The 22917-nt window shown below is 47.3% G+C and overlaps 1 protein-coding gene across 1 annotated transcript in view; it reads left to right on the forward strand.

Annotated features, from left to right (window-relative positions):
- Window positions 1-22917, forward strand: part of CDH23 (cadherin related 23) — a 442755-nt gene that overhangs the window by 93222 nt on the left and 326616 nt on the right. The window lies entirely within an intron of this gene.

Below are 22917 nucleotides of genomic sequence, written 5' to 3' on the forward strand. Positions count from 1 at the left end.
GTTTCATAGCCTCCCCCTCTTGGCAGATGGGGCTGCTCTGCCTCACGCCTCGAGGTATATCTGTAACACACTGTTCCCTCTGCCTGGAATGGTCCTTTCCTTCATACCGACGAACTCCAGCTTATCCTCCAGGTTCACAGGCCATTTCCTTCAGCTCTAAAATCTGTTTGAAATAAAGTATAGGGCAGTAGATGCCCACTTCCTTACAAAAAAAAAAAAAGAGAGAGAGAAACAAAAATATATATACAGATATATCTGTGTATATGTATACACACATACTCGCTTATGTATACATAATGTAAACATATCTCTGGAAAGATACATAAGAAACTGCAAACAGAGGGTGTTTTCAAGGTAAGGTCCAAGTGGGTGGGGGCTTTTTGTGCCTTACAAAGTTAGAGTGACGTAAATTACTGTAACGAGTCTAAATTAGGCCAATTATTTAATAAATAGTAAATTGAGTAAATAAATTTAGTAAATTTAATAAATAGTAAATTTAATAAAAGTAAAATAAATAATTATTAAGAACACAAAGAAGGAAAAGGATGGTTAAGTCATTTGCTGGGGTAGGGCCCAGCTGCTTATGGCCTCTCACCACTGTAATTAAATAATTCCCGGTGTAACTATTTACTTCGAGTCCGTCTCCACCCCCAGACTGTAAGCTCGGTGAAGGCCGTCTTGTCCACCACGCTCACCCAGAGTGCTGCGCACCTAATGAGCAAGCGAGGAGATCCAGCCCACGTCCTCAGGCTGGCTGCTGCTTCTCCTTCACCTCTCTCCTTCCCCTCCCTATGCATAAAAACGGCCTGCTTTCTTTCCATTTTTGCTTATTAATGCTCTTTATGATCACTTATGCAACCAGCCTAGAGGCCCTTTGCATAATATATCCATCCTGTGCACAGGGTGGAGAGTCACTGCATACATAATGTGCAGGCATCTGCATTCCCTGGGCCATGGTCCCCACCCTTGTCTGTACCTTCCTCAGAATCTCAACTACTGTCCACTGGGTAGCTACCCCATGCCCTGCAAGAGACTCAGAGTCAGGCTCTCGAGCACCTGGGGAGATGGGCCATGCATGGACTTGTTCTTTCATGTGCTGAGTGCCTGCTTGATAGCAGCCAGCACACGCATCTTTGTGGGTGGGTCAGGGATGCCTCTCCACTCCTCCCACCCCACCCCAGGACGTGTTTGAACTGAAATATGGAGGAAAAGGCATATACCGGGAGAAAGGAAGTGAAGGGCCCTCCAAACAGGAGCTCTGGCCTTGTACCCTCTCCTGCACATAGGATGCTGAGTTTGGGTACAATGCTCAGACAAAAAGATGGGAAAGTTTCACCCAGGAATGAAGGCTGCCCACCAGTCCTGGGCTTCCCGGTGTTACTGCAGTCGTCCACAGAGCCTTTTTCTCATGCTGCCCTGGCTACTTTAACGTCCCTTACTCTGTTACTTGGTTAGTCATTTGTCTCCGCCAGCTAATAGTGTACACCAGTGATTTACCACTTGCATTTTGTTCCCACGCTGGCTTTATTGGCCCACCCAGGCATTCTTTAAACCTCTGATCTGTTGCCGACACCTAAACACTGGGAAATTTTATATCAAAACATGGATTTCCAGTTTCATTGATTGGATCTGGCGACAGTCAGATACCTGCCCCCTTGAGATGAGATACATATGCCCTGCAATTCAGCATAATCCCCACCTGAACTTCTTTGTTCATCTCTGTCTCCAGCCTGACTCCTAGCGACATTTAACTATGACTTGGTTGTTTCCTAAAGAGACTAAATAAGCTGAGTATGTCTTTGTTTCACTGTTGTTCTTAAAAGGTGTTTTTGCTTCATAGGAAATTCTAGGTTGGCATTTACTTCCCCTCAGCACGTTAAAGATATCGACCTATTGACTTGGGCATCCATTGTTGTATTTGGGAAATTAATTCCAGTTTAAAATGTTGGTTCCGTGGTGGTAGTCTGTATTTCTTCTCTGGTTGCATTTAAGATGCTGTTTTTCTTTGGTGTTTCTGTGGTTTTGCTATGACCTAGTGAAGTGAAGTGAAGTGAAAGTCACTCAGTCGTGTCCGACTCTTGCGACCCCATAGACTGTAGCCCGCAAGGTTCCTCTGTCCATGGGATTCTCCAGGCAAGAATACTGGAGTGGGTTGCCATTTCCTTCTCCAAAGGTGATCAGCTTAAGTCAGGTTTAAATTCTTTATGAGCTTACCGATGGCATTTTGTTGATGCTGATCACCACAGTTCTTTCTCTGAACTACCATACTACAATGCCCTGTAATTTTTTTTTTAAAGGAGGCGGGTGTTTAAAAATGGACTCATTTGTTGGTTTTTTAAGACAATTCCACATAATGTTACCAGTGGGCTAACGATGGGATTCAGACCTATCTGGTATTAATTGCTATGCATTTATCCTGCTTGAGTTTCATTGGGCTTCCTGAATCTATAGATTGGAGTCTTTGGTCAATTCTGAACATTAGCTCTTCAAATGTTGCTTCTGTCCATTCTTTGCTTCTGGAATCTCAGTTAAATATAGGTTAGACCTTTCAATTTTATCCCTGTGCTTACCTTCTTGTTATATTTTCTATTGCTGATGCTTTGTGCTACATTCTGGATAATTTCATCATTTTTATCTTTCAGTTTACCAGTTTTTTCCAGCAGTGTCTAATTTTTAGTAAAACCAATGCTTTTGAAACTTTCATGATCACAGTGATTTCTAGGAGCTCTATTTGATCCCTTCTTTACATGTACTTGCTTTTTGTTTCCATTGGCAAGCTCCTCGTCTGTTTCTTGAAGTATAGTGAACATTTTATGTTTCATGCCTGATAATTCCAATTTTTAAGGTGGTTGAGGTCTGATTACTATTTTTTCTTCAGGTTTTCAGTCATGATATTTAGCATGTGTGTGGATTTTGACTGCAAAATCCTCATTTGGTTGGCACTGTGAAGGAGGGATTCTTTGAGACCTGAGACCTTTAGGTCAGTCACTCCAGAGAGGATTTGTATTTGTCTTATTATTAAGCCTAGATGTTTACATCTAGGCTTGATATCTGTCTGGGACCACGTTAAACTCAGTTTTTTTGCTTAAGGGTTTTTGGACACACAGACAAGGTGAACTTGGACTGCGAGTGCATCTGGGAACGTCTGGTGGTCATGAATCCTTGTGGGCTGAGTTCCCCTTTTCAGTCAGTACCATGGTTTCAGATAGGCATTTTGTTCTTTTCAAACACTCCAAGTTTGTGTGGGAGTACAGGTTTATTTCCAGTTCACTCTTACACTAAGGGTGTGGTTCCTGAGGTCCCTGCTTTGGGGTGGATGGTTTTCTTCTAGACTCCCTACCCTGAATGGGGCCTGGTGGACCCTATCATTTTTCTCCTCTTCTCTGAGCCCTGGGGGCTCTGACAATGAAAACTCAGGTTTACCTGGTTCAGTGAATGCCCCCGAGGTATTAGGCAGCCTCTCTGGGTTTCTTCCTTAGTGTTTCTGGTCCTGGCTGGGTCTCTGAGGGAGCACCATTGTGTGCCACGTGGCCTGGCTGTGGCTTGCTTTGGGCACCTTTTAACTTCTCCCTCAATGCTGCCTTCATCCAGAACCTCTTATTCACCAACTCCCTGCCTATGCACTCCCCCAGGAAACACCAGTCACACTGAGGTCCCCAGTTGGCGCATAGTTGAAGTCCAACAAAGTACCATCCTCCAGACTTGATCAGCCTCAGCACCTGTTTACCACAAAAGGGCTTTGAACTATAGTGATGGTGGTAAATTTGACTGAGTTGCCCTTGGAGGAATCAGTTATTTATTTTTTTTAATAAATATCCCTAAACTAGGGTCACAGTCTAAGCCCTTCATTTGTGATACAACTGGAAACATTACATTTTGTTCTCTGAGATTGTCTTATGTATTCTGTACAACTTGTGGGAGGAAGGGATACAGCAAAGTTGAGAGTAAAAGAGCACGTAACTGGGACAGAAGGGAGCAGGATTTTAGTCCCGAATCCATCATTGTATAGGGGACCTTGACCAGCCCCCGCCCACCCCTCTGTTTCAGGTCCCTGTAAGTAGCCCGAAGGCATTTCATGGTGTCTAAGGCTCTGTCCAGCTCTGACATTCTCTGATTCCCACGGGGGCACACCAGGTCTGGGGGCCATGCTCAGGGGCTCTTTGCCCTACCATCCGTAGGTTCCCACAGTGTCTCATCAGCCTTGGTGCGGGGAGGATGGGAAGGCAGCCAGTGCCTCCTGCATCTGCCTGGCAGGTGGGACTGTCGCTGGCATCCTGCCATGCTCTCTGACCTGCTCTGGTGGGAAAGTGGTCCTCTGTGCCCTGGCCACCCAACTTCAGGCCCTGTTGTAGTGAAGGGCAGAGGGACTTAGAGGGCATGAGATGCATGTCCTCTGCCTCCCTTTCTAGGTTTCTTGAAGCACCAGTGGGTTTCACAACCAATTTAAGAGGGAAGACCCTGCCAGAGAGAGAAAAAGGAAAGAGGCCAGAGTCTTGCCCCCAGGATTCTTGAAGTGAGTTAACCCCAATATTCAGAGAACGGGGGCACTGAGAGCCATGGGGGCATAAGTGTGAATGCAGAGCTGTGTGGACGCCTTGTCTCTGGGCAGTGGCTTGGCTGAATGGCAAGAGAACCCCTCTGCAGCCCACCTGCAGCTCTTCACTCACTTGTTCCCACCACTCGTCCACCAGTGGTCACCATTTCCACCATGTGGGGCTGAGAGCTTCCAGCTCTGTCCACAGGGGATTAGGAGGAAGAATCTTGATTCCAGTAGGAAGAGGATCTCCAAGGACTCCAGGAGTTTGCCCTCTGCCTAATTAAAAGATAAACGTACCTAGTTAAAGAACATCTTCCCAGCTACATAGTCACCAGGCAGGTGGGCACTGGGAAAGCTGTCTGGCTCTTACTGTCTTTTCTCTGCTCCTCAAAGAAAAGCAACAAGACATTCCTTGGGATGCCTATTAGCGACTGAGGATGAAATCCTTGGCGTGGCTTTTAGCAGTGCAGTAACCACGCTCCTGCAAACCCTAGAACCACGTCACCGCATGTTTCCGCAGCAATGCTTGATTCATTCATTCACTCACTTGCTCAGTGGACAGTGGCTGAGGGCCTGTCCTATGCCAGGCACTGGGCCAGGATGTGGGCGATCCAGCAAGGAACGGGGCCACAGTCCCTGCCCCCTCAGGCTGCTCACCATCAGGTGGAAGAGTCAGACCAGAAGATCAGCCCCTCATTAGGATACAGGGTACCGACTGCTTTGGTTGGGTTCTGCTGTGGGGGCCTCAAAGCTTCTCTGAGACGTCTGGGATTTATGATGTGCTTCCCCTTCTGTTGTCTGGCCCGGCCTTTGCCCCAGCCTTCTAAGGCAGGAACAAGGCCAGTGAGGTGGCAAGAGTTGCTTAGATGACACAGATGGGGCCAGGAGTGGGACCTGGAGCCCCACACTGTACAAGTCTGGGCTCATCAGTCAGTTGCACTGAACCACAGCTTCTTCACTATTAGGAGAGCGTGTAGCCCCTGGATAGGCCTGCCTGGAGGTGTGGTGGTGTGGACCTGGAGTGAATCCAGGAAAGCACTTTCCAAGTGTTGGGTATCATGCATATGTTTAGACTTATTGTCTCCGGTGTCGGGTGATCAGAACTTGGCCTGAGCGAAAACTGCTCACCTACCATCCGTTCGGGTGACTTAGGCTCCCCAGTCATGAAGCAGTGACTCCTAACCTGGCTGGCAGATGGGCAGTGCCGTCTGGGGAGCTGTCTCAGGCTCTGCGTCCTGTGTTTCCCTCTGTGACAGACACTCCGAGAGGCTCTTTGGATGTTTGTTCCTTTACTCGTTTGCTTATCCATTCATCCACCCACCCCCTCCAAGAAAAGATATGCCTGAAGTAAAATTAGCCAGAAATCTTCCTGGCCCAATGTTTCTCCAGTTATTATTTCCTGAACCACTGATGTCCTTTGATATGCTCTTAGAAGAAAGAGATTCTTGGCCAAATAAATTTGGGGGAAGCTGTGTTTTTTCTACCACCTCGTGGAGCTCTTCACAATGCACATTAATGTAATAAAGGCTCTGAGAGGTCCTGCAGGAAAGAAACTGATTTGCCTTTTTTTTTAAACACAGTGTTCCCTAGACCTTTGCGTCCGAGCAGTGCTTTTCTGTGGAGTATCCATTAGCCTCCTAGGGAGTTAATGATTCGTGAAATACACTTTGGGAAGCATTCCTTTAAGCACAAAATCTTTTTTTAATTATAATGACTTGCATGGAATATTCATAAGATCTATTTTATATGCACCTGCCTCCTTACATAGGGATGACTCAACATTCAGCACTTTCTTGGCACATCATTGAGCACATCACCGTGAACAGCACTCTGGGACAATGCGTCGTCATTGACAGGAGTTAGTGAAGGGACTTAGAATATTTTAAGTTTTTACTTTACAGAGAGTTTTGATCTTTTCCTTTCGTGAGCAGCAGAAGCTGTTGATAATTTCTTCTTCCATGCATGCATTGTTCATGTACCTGCTTGAGATACCTATGGGTTGAAAATACAAAGAACCAGTCTGATTATAATCATATGTAAAGTAAGAGTAAACAGGCTCTGAATGAGAACCCAGCTATATCTCTCTCTTTCATAACGGGCTTAAAATTTGGTGCATGGGTTTTATACCATGACTCTTAGCTGTTCAAAGACCTTTGGGATGAATTTCCTGCTTTTCATCTATGTTCTGGTAAGTGAATACATGGGATGTGTCTCTTGAATATGTGGAGTGTTACTAAACCCCCAGCAGAGGACAGGCCTTTGTGAATCATTTGGGGCCACTACTGAATAAGAGCACTGTCATCAAGGTCAGCTTGTCCTGAATTTGAATTCTGACTCCACCTCTTTTAGCTGTGTGATCCTGGGCAAGTTGCTAAACCTCTCTGAGACCCAGTCTCCTCATTTGAGTGTGGGAATACCTTTCTCACAGGTTTGTGGTAGATATTAAAAGAGATTATGCCTGTACAGTGCTTAACAGAGTGCCTCTCAGACAATAGGTGCTCAGTGAATGGGACCTAGTAGCAAGGCCAGGACTAGGGTGAGACAAGTGTCCAGGGCACAAAAGCTGGGGAGACACCCTGATGTGTGCAAGTACAGGGTCAGCACTGAGGGAGTGCCACCTTAAGTTTTGCATCCCGGTGCCTCTCTGGTCTCACACCCTTGCTAGTGGGAAGCTGTCACTCAGAGTTGTCTCAGAGACTAAGGGCCTGGAAGGCCTCTGACTGGATGAATCGACCCATGCTCACCTAGAGAATCAGCCCACCACCTGTACCTGCCTCCCCACCTGAGGCGGCAGGTGAACCAGCTACGAGGCCTGGCCCCAGGTGAATAAAGGCATGCCCGGGAAGAGGCGGGACAGAGGAACGAGCTGAATGGGAAGGCTTGCTCACCTGTGCTCTCCCAGGTCGGGAACCCCCACAGAGCCCTGCCCCACCAACCCTTGAGTAGCGGCAGGGCCTCTGCCAGTTGGGCTGGACCCCACTTCCCTGCCAAAACTTTTAAAAACACAAACAGTGGCAAGAGCAGCATTTGCATAAATCTCATTAGAAAAAGTGCAAGTTTCATAAATCTTGTGATAAATTAGCACGATATCATTCTCAACATGATGTATTAATTTTAGGGCAAAATGAATGGTGCTGTGATCATTGTGGGTAATTATGAGTCTCCTCAAAGAGGAAGTGATTTCTGGAGGGACTTTTCTGGCCTCCTTCACAGTGGGAGGCAGGAAGGGGGAGCAGGGGTAAGGGGAAAGGTGTCTTTCTCACCTGCTTTTCCGATTGCACCTTTCTTAGTTTCCCAGTCTCCTTTCCTGCTATTGAGAGGTAAAAAGAAGCAGCCCCTTGGGTTTGTGGGTGCAGGAAGGGGGCACAGGAAATTCTGAAACCAGGCCCTAAGGTCCAAATTCCCTGTGAAAAGAATTCTAAATGACTGGGGCCCAGGCCCTTGGAAGGTCCAACCCTGTGGTTCTCAAAGTTGTGGTTCCAGACCAGCGGGCTTAGCATTGCCTGAGACCTTGTTAAAATGCAGATTCTGAACCAGAAACTCTGGCAGGGGCCCGTGAATCTGTGTTTCAAACAAGCCCTCCTGGTGCCACTGCTGAAGGCTCAAGTTTGAGAACCTGTACTCTAACCCAGTGATTGGCTACTTGGCTGCACACTGGAATCACTGGGGGAATTATAGCAAAGTACTGATGTCTGGGCCCTGGCCTAGACCAGTTAATTAAAACAGAACCCTTTGGGAGCAGAGCCTGGGCGTCCTTATTTTTAGAAGCTACCTAGGTGATGCTAATATGAAATCAGGTCGGGGTTCACTGCTTTAAAGGCATAAATTTACTTCTTTTTTAAAAAAATATTGGGACTTGGAAAATTTTGAACACGGAAAGGGGCAACAGAGCAAATAAGTTTTTCTTTTTCTGCCCCACCTGTGGAATTGACTTGAGTGGAATGGTGTAGCTAGGGACCCACGTGTTTGACACTGTGGAGTCCCCTGGAGTGGGGGTCATTGGGAAACTAGCTTCCCTGTTCACCAGGTGAAAGCATCACTTTGAGCCGTGATTCCCAGTCTTACCGGCATATTAGCATCACCTGGGGACTTAGAACTTTCCAAAGCGTCGCTGTACCCCAGCCCAGTTAATCACAGCCTTAGGGTGTGGGACACAGGCATGGGGGTTATTTGAAAGCTCCAAGTCAGTGTGCTGACAAGTTCAGGGACCACTGACGTGTGAGTTTTCCTATGATGTAGGAAATTGGATTGGACCTGGCAATTAAAAGAATCTCAGGGATCATCTAGATCCTGGTTATCAACCTTGGCGGCTGCCCTTTGGAATCATCTGGGGTTTTTTTGTTAGTTTGTTTTTTGAGCATTCTGATACTTGAGTCCCTTCCACAGAAACTCGATGTACTTGATCTGGGGGGTATGACTGGGCCTCTGGAGTTGCAGAAATGCCACAGGTGATTCAGACATGTCGCCTGGCCTAAGACCCATGGGACTGAACTGCCCCATCATCTGCAGGAGAGGGACGGGGCACCCTGATGATGCAGCCTGTTGGCAGAGCCTCACCTTGAGGTGGCTGCTCTCACCAGGGGGACCGTGCTGACAGGCGACAGTAGCCCGGCTCCTTCCGAGCCAGGAAGAGTGTGAGTGTTGGCATGATGCATGAGAGGCAGGAGGGGAGCACCGGTCCTCTGAGCAGGAAGGAATCAGCATGTGCCTGCAGGTATTTGGATAATCTCTTCTGAGCCTTTAAGGGCCAGCAGTGCTCTGTTTATTTTAGTGATAATGTCAAGTTCAATTTGCCGTCATTTTTCCACATTTCCTTTTGTAAAGTTAATTGAACAGGTCAATGAATTGAAAAGTTTCAGGAAAAAGGAAAAAAATACCCACCCCACTATTATCATTGTTATTAAATCTGGTAACTACAACTTGGCTTTCCTGGCCTCTGTGACAGGACTTCAACCCCCGTGAGCCATGGAGCTGCAGCAAGGACTCGGGAAGGTCAAACAGAATATTGTGAAGCCCCTTTATTCATGGCTATTTCATGCTCAGGTTGCCGTTCTTGAGCAGAAAAGAATATATAGTCTACCCTGCACCCAGGCTGTCTGCCCTGATGAGTCAGGCTCTTCTGGGTGTGTTTCAGTCAGCTTGGAAATCCTTGCCAGTGGGGCCAGGTCATCCATGCCCTGCTGTCCTCCACAGTGCCTCGGACATAGTGTGTGGCAAACAGAACTACAACATCATAGCTGGATGGGACCTTCATGTGGTATAGTGTAAAGAAGACTGGGGAGCCCAGGACTCACCTTAGTGTCAGCTCTGCCACCTGTAGGGGTTCACTGGGTGGCGGTGGACGCTTCACCGAGCCGCCCAGCCTCACGTCTCCTTTGGGTTGTTGGCCTCATCAGTAATGTGAACATGTGGCATGTGTACAACTACCCCTTCCCTACTCATGTCACGTGTCTTTAATGGATCAGAGCATCCTCCTGAACCGAGGTATAGCTTTGAAATCCTTTTCCACACAACACCCATGACCTGGGGACCAGCCTGGCACCTTGGCCACTCACCACGTTGGATTCGATTCTCCCCAAGGCCCTCTGTGCTCTGGCCATTAACGTCAGCACCATCATAGTGTCAGTGGGGAAACGAAGGCTCAGAGAGGTGAGTGACTCATGCTCAGTCACACGAAAGTGGTGGCTGAATGCTGTCTGCTGCCAGCCTTGTTAGTTCTGAGTCCCAGTGCTTCTGTCTCAATAAAGAGATTTCACTGAGGCTGCTTTCCTAGAAACTTCTGTGTCCTTTGATTCTAGGTCCCAAGTGCCCCCAGTGCCAAGTGCTCATTATGGGGGTCACAGCCTGTGAACCAGCGGGAAGGGTAAGAACACAGTTCCTCCTCCATCCTGGCTATGACTGGATCCCAAACCTGCGCTTTCATTCCCGAATGTGCCTGTGAAAGGCCAGCAAAACCATGTGGCATAAGGGATATGTGTGTAGGCCTGTCCGCTGGACTGTCCGCTCCGGGAGGGCAGACAGTCTGTTCTGTTCACTGTTGCTGAGAGTAGTGCCCAGCGCAGAGTGGGTGCTCAGGCATTGTTTGCTGAGTGAATGATTGAAGGACTGTAATTGCTCATGAGGATTAGAAAGTCAGCAAACAGTCCCAGCTCTGCCTTGAGTAAGCTAGGTGACTTTGGGCGAGTATCAACCTCTCTGTGACTCATAAGGTCCTAGGGGATTAGAGTATGTTGGTGTCTGTGACCGGGCCAGGCAGCCCTTGGCCATGATGACTCTATCATGGTTGTGCCAGAAGCAGAATAGCTCTGGGATTCTGAGACTCAGAGTCAGACCCTTCAAATATTTAATGTCTTATCTTTCCTCTTGTGCTTTATTACTTTAAAATAACAGCCACGTGTAGCTCTGGCTCTTCCCCACCTCCGAAGCCTCTGAGCTTACATCACTCTGCTCTGTTAAATGTCTCCTTCTGTTCTGCTGAATTAGCCTGTCCCCTTGGCCATCAGACACCTGTGTGCCCAGGTGAGCTGGTCACCCCTTCGCTGACTCTCAGGAGGGAGTTACCATCTTCCTGGCCAGTGATAAGTGGGTCGTGGAAAGCCCAGCTGATGGAGAGGGTCCACATTTCCTACCTCAAGTGTGCTCACCTTCAGGCCAGCCAAGCAACCCAGGAGTCCAAAGTAGCCTGAAACACGGAGGGAGCCTGGGCGTTAGTCTCTGTGGAGTGAGGAGAGGGAAGCCTCAGATTCCCCCAAAAGGCTTTGTGATTAAAGCTATGAGGGTTGTGGAGGGAAGGTGAATTCTGAGTCAGACAGAATTGGGGTTCAAATCCTTGCTGTGCCACCTCCCAGTTGTGTCACCTTGGGTAGGTTATTTTACCCCAGGAGCCTCAGTATTCTTATCTGTGTAGTGGGGATGCTAACCCCCCTCTGGGGTTTGTGAGAAATAGATGACAGAGAATGAATGAAAACCACTGAGCATAGTGCCTAGAAAATAGTAGGTGCTAAATTAATGCTCATTTCCTTCCCCCAGGCAGTTTATATCATCTGTGCCAAGTAGACTGAGCTGTAGGAAAGAAAGGATGTGAAGAGGGCCTGTGGGCTTTGGTGTCAGAGATACTTCCTTTATCCAGACAAAGGTGTTCTGATGAGTGTAAGGACATTGGCCAGTGCAGGACTGGCTTGAGAACAGGCCCGCCTCACATCTTACACTGGTGTAAGGTGGGGCCTGGGCCCACAAGATAACCCCTAAACAAAGTTGGCTCCCCTGAGGTCAAACCAAGTTCAGGACCCCTGGGAGTTAGAGGGAAGGAGCCTGATAGAAGCCGGAGAGCGGGGAGGGGAAAACCTAAGACAAATGAGATTATCCCCAGGAATCAAGGCACTTAACTGACCTGTCTGATCCCAGAGGGGAGACAAATGAGATTACAGGCTCCAAGGCCAGCCCAGTCTCGGGGAGCGGGGGTGGGGGCTCATTCCAGGGGAGACAGAGAGGGCAGGAGCCCCTGGCTCTGCAGATATCAAGGCCAGAGCAGCTAGGTCCCTCCAGACCAGGGGTGGGGGTGAGGGTCCCTCCTGAATGGGGTGGCCTTGTGTAGCAGGCTCATGGCCGGGGGGAGAGGGGGGCAGTGGTTATTCTCAGAAGCACCTGGGTATAACTCAGGACTTATAACCTGGGGTTGGAGGCCTGCTGTCTGCTACTCCTTGTTCACCCATACACAGACCCATCTCAAGCAGCCATCTTCCAGCCACGACCCCTGCTCCTCTCTCTGTAAAGTGAGAAGGGGCATTTTTGGTTCTCATTTCTGCTGTTATTAGTCCTTGTTTCTGAGCTTACCTGTCTGATTCTCTCCCTCCTAACTGCCCTGAACCTGATAAGAGCAGAATGCTGTTAATAGATACTTAGCCTCTGATTGGAAAGTAACTGTAGATCAGGGCTGATGTGAAGTCATTATAAGTCACAGGTTGCAAAAGGTTTGCTCCCACATGCCTTGGAGGATTGAATAGCAGTGGCTGTATGGAACCCAGCATTGTGAAGGATCCTAAAGTTGAACATAGACTCAACAGAAAAGGGAGCTGTGATCAATTAGTTATGTCTGCTTCGGTTGGGGAAGGAATGGGCCAGCTCCTCAGCCCCAAGAGAAGACTGATTGTCACGGAGGGGTGGGGAGAGTTGCCAGGTATGCCCCAGAACATCAGCCTCCACCTTCAAGGGAGTGATGCCTGCTCCCTGCAGTGCAGAGTTACAGACGACAAATCAGGGAGCACAGAGGAGGGAGATCTTCATGACAGAGGGGGCGTTTGAGGCAGGTGTTTAAGGGTGACCGAGAGTTGAGAGTCCATGAGAGGAAGAAGGGCCTTCCAGGCTGAAGGAACAGCCCCAGGATGTGTGTAGGAACAGGCGAGGTCCTGGTGTGCTGGAGAGGTGACAGCAGTGCATCAGTCTGAGCCCAGGGCTGTGGTGGGAATGTGACTGGCCAGGGAGTTGAGCACAGGTTGGGGGGAGCACTGGCCGTCCAGGAAGGAATTTGATTTGAATTCTGTATGAACCGTGGCAGGTGTCTGAGACAGGCGTGGCACGGTCAGAGGCTTGCCTTCAGCGGATGCCACTGTGAGGACGGAGCATGGTATACTCTTCTTCCCCTTAATTCTTTCTGTCGTGCCCTCTCCGTGTTTGGGGAATATAGCCTTCATCCTTCCCCCATCCAAAACATAAAAATAATATAAAAAGGCCTTGCAGCCTGCCACTTCCCTGCCTGAGTTTCTGGCCCACCCCTGGTCCAACAGGTAAAGACTCACAGCTCCCCAGGAGTGTATGACATGTCAATCCCAGGCCTCACCCCTCAGTGCAAATAACAATAATAACAATAACAGTCATCTCAGTGAGCAGCATGGGCCCAGCAGGGCTGCAAAGGAAGCTGTGATTGTCCACCCCTTGCCAGGAAGATGGATATGGCCTGCTGCTAAGGAGCTTAGGCCACTGTGGGGATGTGTCACCAGCCCTGTGCCTCCCAGGGAGGGGCATTTGCAATCTGCTGGACAGATACCTGCCCTGACTGGGGTTCCTGGCCTCCAGAACAGGGTTCACTGCCCAAGGATGGGGTACTTGGGCCCTCGGATAGGGTACACTGCCAGTGATGGGGTACATGGCACCCAAGTTGGGATACACTGGCCAGTATGTGATGCATGGCCCCAAGATAGGGTACTTGAACCCAGGGTGGGGTACATGGTCCCAGGATGGGGTACCTGGCTGCCAGGATAGAGTCTTTGGCCCCAAGAATAAGGTACACTGCCCCAGATGACCCCCAGGAGAGAGTACATGGCCTCAGGATAGGGTATAAGGCTGTCCCTGAGAGAATGGACCATCAGCCAGTGATGCCCCAGTATGATTCCACCTGCATCCAAAGCCAAGTGCTTCTGGTTTGGGCATTAGTAGGCTTTGATTAGCTGTGCTTTTCCCTGTCCATTAGTGTACATAATTAAGAGTTAGTTTGCTATATTCTCTTTTCTTGTCGTGGCTCAGAGATCTTCGTGACTTTTGGGGACTGTCTTTCTCCAACACCTCTAGGAAGTTGGCAGCATCCATTTATTAACCCAATGACTGTTTACTGAGTGCCTCCATGATGCCAGCCTCATGTTAGGCTTAGGGATACAACAGGGAACATGACAGGCTAGGCTGCTGCCCACATAGAGCTAACAGGAGTGTGTGCGCAAGGAGGGAGGCAGATGGGTTGGGGCAGGTAGTCAGCAAGTCAAGTGAATAAACAAGGTCATTTGAGATGAGGTAGGGGCTGTGAAGACAGTGATGTGGGTGTGAGGACACAGAATGACATCTCTGTAGACAGACTCTATCTATATGATGGTATGTGAGTTACCTTCTCCCAGAAGGGAACTCGTGACCTGAGAGGTGAATAATGAGTAGTATATAGTGACCTCAGGTTGGAACATTCCTGGCAGAGGACACAACCAGGACAAATGTCCTGAGGCAGCTACAGAGTGTTCAGGAGCAGAGGCAAAACCACGGTGGAGGTGGGGGTGAGTCCAGGGGCCACTTTGTGAGATGCAGTGGGAGGATTGTCTCGGGTCAGGTCACAGGGGCCTTACATGTGATCTGGTTTAAGTTTGGGTTTAAAAACATTTTTTTTTAATTGCGGTAAGAGACACATAACATAAAATTTACCATCTTAGCCATTTTAAAGTATACAGAGTGTTAGGTTTGTTAACAGTGTTGTGCAGTCAATCTCCAGAATTATTTTCATCTTATAGAACTAATACTGAACCCCTTAAACAACAACTGCCATCCCTCACTGTGCCCAGCCCCTGGCAACCACCCTTCTAGATTCTGTGAGTGTGACTCCTTTAGGTATATCATATAAGCAGAATAATACCACTGTTGGTCTTTTTGAGACTGGCTTATCAGCATAGACTTAGCATGAGGTCCTTGGGTTTCATCCATGTTGTGGCCTGTGTCAGAATTTCCTTCCTTTTTAAGGCTTAGTAATTTTCATTGGATGTAGGTGCCCCATTTGTTTATTCATTCTTCCATCAGTGGACACTTGGGTCGCTTCCACCTTTGACCATTGTAAAATGCTGCTGTAAACACGGGTATACAGTGATTTAAGTTCTTCAGGGTTCCACTTTCCACCCATGAGGTAGTCTAAGCCCTCACCTGGGTTGGGTTGCCTCAGGGTGGAGGGGGCCAGCCTCTCTGGATTACCCTTCCCGGTGAGGTAGGGGAGGCCAAGAACAGAGAATCCTCCAGAAGCGCCGATTGAGCTGAGAGCCCTAAGACTGAGCCTTTAAATCATCCTGGGGCCAGAGGAGCTTTTCTCTGCATCCAAAATGTGAGCCATAAACCAGGCTGACTTACAGGCAGTACTCACTGGTCTGGTTGTTTATGGCCAGCATCCTTTCTGATTGGTTGATGCCTGTACTGTGCCTGTTGTTAAATATTTGAATATCACCCTGCTGTAAACCAATCTCAGAACTTCTAAACCTGGCTGTGTGTTGGAATCTCTTGCAGGGAGAATGGAAGCTGCTGTTTAAATGTTCACACTCTAGGCTCCCTCCGCAGCCCATCAAGGAGCAAAGCTTGGGCATCTGTATTGTAACAAGCACACTGGGTGATCCTGATGGCATAGTCTTAGGGGGTCTTATGAAACAGAAGCCAGGTCTTGTGATGAGAGTTCAAGTGCAAATAGTTTATCAGGGAGGAGAGTCCAGGAAACACAGGTCAGGGAGTAAGAATATGAGACTGGGAAGAGAAGGAAGTCATAAAGATGCTTCATCAACCGAGTCACCTCAGTGGGCAAGTGGACATGAATCACATGGGGGAACTTCAAGAGCTGGTTTGGAAAACAGTCTTTGAATTACCCCCTGAGAGATGAGGGAGCTAGGGCATTTATCTACCAACTCTTTATCTGCCATCTTTCATCAGTCATTCATTGAGTGCTCTACCAGGGGCATTAGTTCCCTGGCATAAACAGGCCTGTCCTATTTGAAGCAGTCTCTGGTGGTCAGAACCCTTCAGGACTGGCAATTGGCGGTGAGGCTGGTATGTGTGACAGTGGTATGTAAGGGATAGTAGGCAGGATACCAACGGTATTGGCTATGGAGAACTGCCGAGTTCCCATCACTCCACGTACAGGGAGTGGTAAGCCCCTGTGAAACAATGATTACCCTTCTTACCCCTGAAGAGAGCTTGAGCAAGCTCCGGGAGTTGGTGATGGACAGGGAGGCCTGGCATTGCTGCAGTCTATGGTGTCGCAAAGAGTTGAACACAACAGAGCCACTGAACTGACTGACCCCTGAAGAGAACTTCAAGTCTCATCCATTGTTGGCAGAAATGTAAATGGTGTCATTACTATGGAAAACAGTTTGGTGGTTCCTCAAAGAGTTAAGAGTTTCTATAGGATCCAGCAATTCCACTTCTAGATATATACCCACCCCACCCAGAATTGAAAACAGATGTTCAAACAAAAACTTGTCCACAGGTGTCCATAGCAGCATTATTCACAGTAGCCAAAAGGGGGAAACAACTCAAATGTCCATCAGCTGATGATATGGGTAAACAAAATATAGCGTACAGTGGAGTAGTCGTCATAATTAAGGAATTAAATACTAATATATTAGCACAGGGAACTCTGCTCAATGTTATGTGGCAGCCTGGTTAGGAGGGGGAGTTTGGAGAGAATTGATACATGTATATGTATGCATGTCTGAGTCCTTTTGCTGTCCACCTGAAACTCTCACAACATTGTTAATCACCTTTACACCAATAAAAAATGAAAAGTTAAAAATACTAATACATGTTACAAACAGATGAACCTTGAAAACATTATGCTGAGTGAAAAAAAAAAACAGCACTTAATGTATGATTCTATTTATATGAAATATCCAGAACAGGAAAATTTGTAGAGACAGACAGTGTGGATTAGCAGCTGCCAGAGGCTGGGGGAGGAGGGAATAGGGAAGAATGCTAATAGGGATGGGTTTCCTTTTGGGGTGATTAAAATGTTCTGGAAACAAATAATGGTGATGTTTACACCACATTGTGAATGTACTGCATGCCACAGAATTAATTAAAATGATACACTTTATATTATATATATTTTACTACAATTAAAAACAAGAGCTTCAGGTCTTGCATAGCCTGAGTGGCAGGGTCTACTGTTTCCCAGGTGGGAAACAGTGCATGGTGTGTGTATGCCAGGATCCCACAGCTGGAATGGTTCTCCTAGGGGCTGCTTCTGGGGGCACTAAGTGGGATTTGGGCCCCACAGCTTGGCCCCTTTCCTGTCTGAATGGTGCAAACAGAGGTTGCTGGAAACCTCCCTAATGGGGAAACGAGTCCTGTGTCCTAGAGAGCCAAAGCCAGGCCTGGTTTCTACAGAATGGCAGGATAGCTGGGCGGGGGAGTATGTGCCTAGCAGGAAAATTGTGGGGCGTCTTGTCTTAAATATAATATTAAATTGGCACCTTTAATTAGTACACTTAGAAAAGGTCACTAGCAATTACCTGGGACACAAAGAAGGTGTGAGCAGGCAAGAGCCCATGAGGAAGCCGAAAAGGACCATTTTGAGCAACACATAATTGAGGGGAAAATGGATAAAAGTCCAGAAAATTACAGGGTGGGTGACAGCAGCTGATGGCCCCATCCCTGTTCTGCCCAGTGCCCCCCTTCTTGGGAGAGCCTGAGCATCAAGCCTGGGAGAGCCATTTGGGATACTGGGCCAAGTTGTGTGACCTTGGGTGGGGGCCCAGTGTGACCTTTCTGGAATCCCATGGACCGGCTGGGAGCTTGGCCCCATATTCTCTACCTGGGCTGGGCCCTGAAGGAGGTTGACAAGTGAGATTTCCAGTCCAGGGGGCTACCATGGACTTGATGATGTATTGTGGACAAGCAGGGCCCCCATGGGCCTCAGTTTCCTCGTACTGAATCTCCCTAAGGCCTTGGGAAGTAGCTCAGTATTTCTCAAACTTTTCCACTAAAGGACCCCGAGGGTATCAGAAAGGAACCAGATGTCCCCAGAAGTCAGCAGGAGGCTGGAAATTCTTTTATGGTTTTAGATTATATCTTTAAAAATGAATTAAATGTTATACTCACATTATATTCCCATTTGTCTCAGTATAAAATAGTTGCCTGTCACTGAGTGACACAGATGCTTTGGGGACATGTGCTTGGTTTCTCTATGACTTCACATATCCCCTCCTTCCTCCCCTAGGAAGGAGCACTGTACTGCGAGTCTGGAAACTTGGGCTTAAGCCCTGACTCTGTTGCTCAGAGTTGTACTTTGGGCAAATTGCTAAATGCTTTCAGTTTCTCCACCTTTAAAATGGGAAGGGAACTCTCCAAAAGATCTCTGATTTTTCCACTCCATGATTTTACTCCTCCTGCTTCTTACCTCCTCTCATCACCTTGAATGCGGGCATGTCCTACTCTGATGTGTGATCTTGGAAAGCCTATTTTGCCTTTCCAAGCCTCAACTTCCTAATCTGTATAGTGCATGGGAAAATGACTACCAAACAGTTGAGAGGATTTAGTGAAAGAACCCATGTGAATGGGCTCGCATTTCATGTCTGTCATTTCATAAGTGCCCAATGATTGCCCAGTATCTTCTTTTTCTGAGTCACTTAGGGCCTGATAGAGTCATGTCCATGGACATCCTGAATCTTGAGTTCACATATCAAGTGTTGAGATTTGTAAGATTGTGGAAACAAATGTGGGCACTGGGCCAGAATGCCTGGGCTTTGAAGTCCTACTCTGCCATTTGCTAATTGTGTGGCCATGGTAAATTACTTAATCACTCTGTTACCTTATTTGTTAAGTGAGCAGAATAACAGGAAAGACTGAATTAGATATTACACAGAAATCCTTAACCTAGTATCTGGAATGTGGTTAGTGCTCCAGAATACTGGTTCTCATTGTCATGTTAGAAATTCTTTCAAAAGTTGACTTAGAAAAGCTCATCAGCATTCTTTTCTAAATTAAATCCCAAGTCTTGAATCCTTCCTTCCTTAGCTAGATCATCAGAGCTATTCAGTAAATATGAGAGTCAGTATATGGGGCAAAAAGAGTGTCCATCCCATTTTATAGGGTAAACTGAGGCTTTGAAAGAAGTGATTTGCTGAAAGCCATGGTTCTAACCTAACTACTTCGAGAATCAGATGGAAACTGCAGACCCTCCCTGCAGAGAATGACAGACTGTACACTCGGAACATTTTGCACAGTTCTTCGGGGTTTAAGGACCTCTTGAAGTTACAGTCACAACCTAATCCAATGCCTGTTACCCCCTGGTTTTAGCACATCTCCTGGGAAATGCCTCAGTTCAGTTTAGTTCAGTCGCTCAGTTGTGTCCGACTCTTTGCAACCCCATGGACTGCAGCATGCCAGGCTTCCCTGTCCATCACCAACTCCCGGAGCTTGCTCAAATTCATGTCCATTGAGTCAGTGATGCCATCCAACCATCTCATCCTCTGTCGTCCCCTTCTCCTCCTGCCTTCAATCTTTCCCAGCATCAAGGTCTTTTTCAATGAGTCTGTTCTTTGCATCAGGTGGCCAAAGTATTGGAGTTTCAGCTTCAGCATCAGTCCTTCCAATGAATGTTCAGGGTTGATTTCCTTTAGGATTGACTGGTTTGACCTCCTTGCAGTCCAAGGGACTCTCAAGAGTCTTCTTCAGCACCACAGTTCAAAAGCATCGATTCTTTGGTGCTCAGTTTTTTTTATAATCCAACTCTCACATCCATACATGACTACTGGAAAAACCATAGCTTTGACTAGATAGACCTTTGTTGGCAAATATTTCTGCTTTTTAATATGCTGTCTAGGTTTGCCATAGTTTTCTTCCAAGGAGCAAGTGTCTTTTAATTTCATGGCTGCAGCCACCATCTGCAGTGATTTTCATTGTTTCCATTGTTTCCCCATCTATTTGCCATGAAGTGATGGGACTGGATGCCATGATTTAGTTTTCTGAATGTTGAGTTTTAAGCCTACTTTTTCACTCTCCTCTTTCACTTTTATCAAAAGCTTCTTTAGTTCTTCTTCACTTTCTGCCACGAGGGTGGTGTCATCTGCATATCTGAGGTTATTGGTATTTCTGCCAGCAATCTTGATTCAAGCTTGTGCTTTATCCTAGAAATAATGAATGCCTCAGTCCTAGACAAACTTGGGTGGTTGGTCACCCTACCTGAAGGCTACCTGAGGGGGTTGCTGTGAACCCCAGGGGAAGGTGACTTACTCTAAAACTTCTTAGGCAGGGTTAGGCCAGGCATTCTGATGCCCAGGGTGCCCTCTGGCCAGGGCTTTGTTTCTTGATGAAGGCAACACCTCTGTCATCTGATTGTGGACAGGAGGTAGACTTTGTCACCTGGTTTTAGACTGGAGTCCCCTGATGCTGCCGCATATGTTCCTAACCTCTGTGTACTCCAGTGTATACCACATAGCCAGCACCTAATCACTGTTGAATGAGTGTCAGGTTTGTAAAATTTTCTGAATTAGAAGATATTGCTTCCATTCGTAAAAGACAGAAATCCAACTCTGCTAAGGCTAAAAAAAAAGGAGGAGTTGATTTATTAGCCCACACAGCTGAGCAGTCCAGGGATTAGAGCTAATATCACGTACAGTTGACTGCAGACCCTCAAACCATCAGGAATCTCTCTCCATGTACCATTTGGCTCTGTTTTCCTCCTTGTTGGCCTCATCCTCAGCCAGGCTGTTCCTGTGGTGCCAAAGATGGCTTCCAGCAGGACCAACCCCAGTGGAAGAAAAACACCTTTCTCCTATTTGTTTCAGCAGAACTTCCAGGTTTGGCTTTGATTGGCTAGTTTGGGTCACATGCTTATCTCCGAACCAATCACTGTGATCAGGGAGATGCTGTGCTCTGATTGGCTAGGTCTAGAGATACCAAGGGAATATTTCATGCAAAGATGGGCTCCATAAAGGACAGAAATTGTATGGACCTAACAGAAGCAGACGGAGAAGGCAATGGCAAGCCACTCCAGTACTATTGCCTAGCAAATCCCATGGAAGGAGGAGCCTGGTAGGCTGCAGTCCGTGGGGTCGCTAAGGGTCGGACACGACTGAGCGACTTCACTTTCACTTTCCACTTTCACACATTGGAGAAGGAAATGGAAACGCACTCCAGTGTTCTTGCCTGGAGAATCCCAGGGACGGGGGAGCCTGGTGGGCTTCTGTCTATGGGGTCACACAGAGTCGGACACGACTGAAGTGACTTAGCAGCAGCAGCAGCAACAGAAGCAGAAGATATTAAGAAGAGGTGGCAAGAATACACAGAAGAACTGTACAAAAAAGATCTTCACGACCAAGATAATCACAATGGTGTGATCACTGACCTAGAGCCAGACATCTTGGTATGTGAAGTCAGTTCAGTTCAGTCAGTCAGTCGTGTCCGACTCTCCGTGACCCCATGAATCACAGCACGCCAGGCCTCCCTGTCCATCACCAACTCCCAGAGTACACTCAAACTCATGTCCACAGAGTCGGTGATGCCATCCAGCCATCTCATTCTCCATCGTCCCCTTCTCCCGCCCCAACCAAGTGGGCCTTAGAAAGCGTCACTACGAACAAAGCTAGTGGAGGTGATGGATTTCCACTTGAGCTATTTCAAATCCTGAAAGATGATGCTGTGAAAGTGCTGCACTCAATATGCCAGCAAATTTGGAAAACTCAGCAGTGGCCACAGGACTGGAAAAGGTCAGTCTTCATTCCAATCCCAAAGAAAGGCAATGCCAAAGAATGCTCAAAACTACCGCACAATTGCACTCATCTCACACGCTAGTAAAGTCATGCTCAAAATTCTCCAAGCCAGGCTTTAGCAATACGTGAACCATGAACTTCCAGATGTTCAAGCTGGATTTAGAAAAGGCAGAGGCACCAGAGATCAAATTGTCAACATCCACTGGATCATGGAAAAAGCAAGAGAGTTCAGAAAAACATCTATTTCTGTTTCATTGACTATGCCAAAGCCTTTGACTGTGTGGATCACAATAAACTGTGGAACATTCTGAAAGAGCTAGGAATACCAGACCACCTGACCTGCCTCTTGAGAAACCTGTATGCAGGTCAGGAAGCAACAGTTAGAACTGGACATGGAACAACAGACTGGTTCCAAATAGGAAAAGGAGTACATCAAGGCTGTATATTGTCACCCTGCTTATTTAACTTCTATGCAGAGTACATCATGAGGAATGCTGGGCTGGAAGAAGCACAAGCTGGAATCAAGATTGCTGGGAGAAATATCAATAACCTCAGATATGCAGATGACACCACCCTTATGGCAGAAAGTGAAGAGGAACTCAAAAGCCTCTTGATGAAAGTGAAAGAGGAGAGTGAAAAGGTTGGCTCGAAGCTCAACATTCAGAAAACGAAGATCATGGCATCTGGTCCCATGACTTCATGGGAAATAGATGGGAAAACAGTGGAAACAGTGTCAGACTTTATTTTTTGGGCTCCAAAATCACTGTGGATGCTGATTGCAGCCATGACATTAAAAAACACTTACTCCTTGGAAGGAAAGTTATGACCAACCTAGATAGTATATTAAAAAGCAGAGACATTACTTTGCCAACAAAGGTCCGTCTAGTCAAGGCTATGGTTTTTCCCGTGGTCATGTATGGATGTGAGAGTTGGACTGTGAAGAAAGCTGATCGCCGAAGAATTGATGCTTTTGAACTGTGGTGCTGGAGAAGACTCTTGAGAGTCCCTGGGACTGCAAGGAGATCCAACCAGTCCATTCTAAAGGAGATCGGTCCTGGGTGTTCATTGGAAGGACTGATGCTAAAGCTGAAACTGCAATACTTTGGCCACCTCATGTGACAAGTTGACTCACTGGAAAAGAGTCTGATGCTGGGAGGGATTGGGGGT

This window comes from Moschus berezovskii, chromosome 12 (genome assembly GCF_049115385.1).
Source record: "Moschus berezovskii isolate FMDL1 chromosome 12, NW_MosBer_1.0, whole genome shotgun sequence".
NCBI lineage: Eukaryota > Metazoa > Chordata > Mammalia > Artiodactyla > Moschidae > Moschus > Moschus berezovskii.